Source organism: Fragaria vesca, linkage group LG2 (assembly GCF_000184155.1).
Source record: "Fragaria vesca subsp. vesca linkage group LG2, FraVesHawaii_1.0, whole genome shotgun sequence".
NCBI classification, from domain to species: Eukaryota; Viridiplantae; Streptophyta; class Magnoliopsida; order Rosales; family Rosaceae; genus Fragaria; species Fragaria vesca.
This window is the reverse complement of record NC_020492.1, coordinates 17,411,331-17,415,829: the sequence shown is the minus strand read 5'-3', so window position 1 is coordinate 17,415,829 and position 4,499 is coordinate 17,411,331.

Genomic DNA, 4,499 nt, shown 5'->3' with positions numbered 1-4,499 from the left:
GATATATATATATATATATATATATATACATACTCACCGAAAATCTCATTTTCGGTAACTCTTCAAAAATAATAAAAAATGCCAATTGCAAAAGAAGCAATAAATATATGGCTACACCGAAAATCTCATTTCCGGTAACTTTCCAAATAGCGAAATTAACAACATAAAATAAGACCATTTACTTCCAAAAATAACTTCGCGAAAATAAATAATTCCACAAATTGATATTCAATAAAATCATTCATTTAAAATGAAATCACCGCATGCTTATAATTTAAAACAAACGTCCACTCACAACTTTAGGCCTAAGCCTGACGTCGATCCGAGGTCTCTTCTGCTTGAACCTCTTCACGTCCTGCTCCAAATATACAATTAATTTCCCACTAAAAATCCAATAATTAAACAAAATGGGCAAAATTAAACGTGAGCCTCCCACACACTCATCATTGCCCAACTTCGCCATTCCTAACTCAAAATGGCTCAAACTTCACCGAACATACCGGCAGCCTTAATTCAACCTTCCATAGATTAATGGCTTAAATCATTCAGCCGCATTCCACATTATTCAACCGCCAAAAATACCACACTTCGGAAATTCATAACCCTATCTAAAACTCATCCAAAAATTCCATAATTCACTTTAATAAACTCCCCTTAATATTTCAAATTTAAAAACATTTAAATCCCCTAACCGGCCGACCTCCAATGCCCACCAAATTTTAACAGAAGCTTCTTCTCCACTCCCTCTACAACTTTCCTAACTAGCACAAACACAAAATCCGAGCCTAGCTAGGGTAATCGAACACAAGCACCTAAAAAGCCCTAGGATTTCAACTTCGGATTTCTCCTTACCTAGCTCAAGAGGGAGTGAGCCATTTGGAGGGATTGATGCACGGGAGGAGAGCTTCACAACGAGCCAAGAGTCTCCAGCTATGGCTGCCGGAGGAGGGAGCTCCGGCGAATGGAGCAACCGGCTGCTAAGGGAGTTTCCTCCCCATTCGGCGGCGTAACCGGCTCGATCACCAGCCCAGGCGAGGAGAGGAGGCGGCGGCAGTCCGAACGGGACTGGTGCGGTGACCTAGCTTGGCCGGACGGCGTCGGCGGGCGGAGGATTCCGGTAGAGGAGAGTGAGCTCGGGAGGGGAAGAACCGGGAGGAAGAGAGAAGAAAAAGAGAAAAAAAAATATGGGTTTTGGGCCTTTAACCCCAAATCGGCCAACTAAAAAAAATACCCAACTCCACCAAAAATTTACACCCCAAAATAATACTTTAATAAAAATTACCTTTTACTAGCTAAAATTTACCTTTTTTACCGTTGTCATATTTTTCTGTTACGAATAATTGTCCCTTAAAACCCCTCTAGGGACTAATTAAAACTATAAACTCATTGACGGAGACGGTAAAATTCTTATTATAACCAAGCTAGTAAATAAGGTAAAATTTAAGGGTCGGGATGTGACAGGCATACTCCGTAACAGAAGAGTTAACGACGTGTACGTAAATATGGTCGAGTTTATTAATTCATGTACTTATGTGATAGTTTCCAAAGTTGAGTAATCTTAATTCTCAGTGGAGAAAAGTTGAGTATACCGTTCTTAAAATTTTCCCTATTAATTAATTGGTTTCATTGAGAAAAAAAATATTACTTGGTTGGCTTCTCGGCTACAAATTTTCTACTTTCTTCATGTATCTAAGGAAACTAATTTTGTTGTAGATAGAATTGCATGTTTAAGTTTTAACTCATCTACTCCTTGTTGGGGTCATTTTGAACAGAGGTGGCTAGAATTGCTTGAGTTGTTTGATTTCCTCTATTTACCCCTCTAAGTTCAAGGACTAGGCCCAAAGCTTCAAGAAGCTCTGTGCGTGTTACCCATATCTCCCTGCAATGATATTGGCTTGCTGCAGTGGCTTGTTTATTGTGATTTGGATGCAGGAAATTCATGTGGTTTTGATTGCAAGATAGAGAACAAAGTACATCAAAAGGCTTGCAAGATGGCATGAGGCGTGGGAGCTAAAAGCACATGAGTTGCAGAAGATGAGAACTTGCTATGGCTAAAGGTTTGCTGCGGGGTAATCTACCGCACGCAGTGAGGAGAAAAAGGATCTGGTGGTGTTTGATGGGTTTAAGGTTGTAGAGCTTGAGAATGGTTTTGGATTGGAGGCTAGGGATGCTTAGCTTGATGCTTAAGGCTTGCTTGTTTGATGCATTGGTTGTAGGACAAAGGTGAAGCTTGGAGTTCATCTTAACCCAAGAGTATTTGGCTATGTCAGGAGGCATCATTGATGGTTTTGGCTGGTAGAGAAAGCACGATTTTCTTTAGCTTGTCGAATTTTGGTTTGAGATCTTGGAGACCAGAAATTACAGGGGTACAATGATGAAGGAGAGAATTTTGGGATATTAAACCCAGTCCCTAGTGAAGTCGCCAAAATGTGGAGGGCCCTTTTGATTAAGGGTGTACGGCAGTGAGACAAGTATAGCCGAACCTAATATCTGTCCCTTTTGTCTGAGTTAGCGAAGACTAGGCCCATCAAACTTTGAAGGATTGATAATCCAAAGAAACTTGTTGTTGTGTTCTTCACGGCAGCTCCTTGCATGTTAAGAGCAGTGAATCAAATATTCTAAAAGAGGCTTAGCAAGATGTGCATGGCGTGGGAGCTAGAAAAGCATGAGTTTCAGAAGAAGAGAGCATAGTTAAGGTATATGAGATAAGATATTTGGGATAGATATTGGTGGATTGTTTGAGCTTGCTACTAGGTTTGCATATGTGCTTTTAGGGTTGTATTTAGATTTGGGAATGGGATGGATATGAGAAATTGTTTGGCTGGGAGAGAAGAAGCATAGCAAAAGAAGAGTGCTAGAGAGCTTGCTAGCCTCCTCCATTCTGGTTCTCTTTGGTTAATAACAGCAGCTATTTATAACAATTTTCAAGAAGTTGTTGAAGATTTTTACTGTTGGGTAAAAGGGATGGCTTGGTTAAAAGCATAATTTTTGTATTGGTTCTAGGCTTGTCAGGTTGTGTTTAAAGCTGAAATTATAGAATAGGCTTTGAAAGTGTGATTGTAGGCTTTGAACCTACTTCTGCTGTTGTTTCGTATAATATTTTAATATGTGGCTGGAAATAAGAAATTTATTTTTTTATGTGGATCTTAAAAGGTTTGGGCTTGGTTTTTGGGCCTCTTTTCTTCATTTATCGGTTTAGGTCATTGGGCATGAATTTCGGTCCCAAGTCCAAAATTTACCAACAATCCTAAAACTAATAGCGGACCTCATGTTTTTCTGTTACCTTCCACGCCACACCCATTCTTGAAAGCCCCAAGTGGATGAATGTGGATTGGGTCCACATGCATGGCATGATGTTTACGAGTAGAATTCGGTTTAAAGCATGAATCAGGCTTGACGAATTAATTGGGTCTGCTAGCTGGATTTTTAGGCCTCAACACTCCTTTCTCCTTTGGTATGGTTTCACTTTATTCCTATTTTTGTGTCCCCAGCGTTCCATTTAGATCAGCTGGGTTGGGTACCAAAACCCTCGCTCAAATGAGGAGAGACTTATATTAAAGCTAAACAAAAACTAACAGCCAAAAGAAAACCCTAATAGAAAATAACAGGAAGACGTTGTGAAAGTACTAGATTGAGAAGTTTCTATTTAGCTTATTCGGTCTTTTCTTATGGTTTTTTTTACATATAAATAAATTAATTAATACTTGGATGCGAGACATTATGAATCTGCCACCTTGCATGGCAATGCTGACTTGGAATTTGCTTTTGCTTTTGCAATTGCTTGACCTAGGAATTTACAAGTTAGGATCACGAAGTCACTTCCCACTTCTAGCTTCCTAATACATATGAAAATATTGATCCATTGATCAATTACAACAGGCCCAGCTAGCCAACACTGTCAATGTTTGTGCATAAAGCCTTATCCAAACTACAATGCTCTAAAGAACTCCACCATGCCACCACCATTTAAGAGACATCATTAGACCTTGATCCATCAATATGAAGCTTATTGAAAAAGTTATTTCAGGTTTTTGCCCCAGCTATCCAAGCTCTATGAGGCACCGCTCACACATAAGGCACTACTGGAAAATAGAACTTGGGCGACGGAATTAAAAAATTCCATCTCATAAGTGGTACTTAAGCGACAAAATTTTCTACTTAAGCGACGAAACAGTTTCCGTCTCCTAAGTTGTTCTTAGGAGACGAAATATCCTAAGTACTACTTAGGAGACGGAATATTTTTACTTAGTACGATGACATTTTGAAAAATAAAATTAAAAAATTATATGAATCACTTAGGAGACGGAATGTTTTAAAAAAAAAATTAATGAATCACTTAGACGACGGAAATAGAACATTCCGTCGCTGAAGTTCTAAAAATTTGAGAGCCCATCTTCCCGCGTAAAATTTCATGAAAATTCAAACCAAAATTTTTCAAAACATATCAATTCTTTTAAATCTACACACTCACCAACCTTATCAATAGAAGGAAACCCATA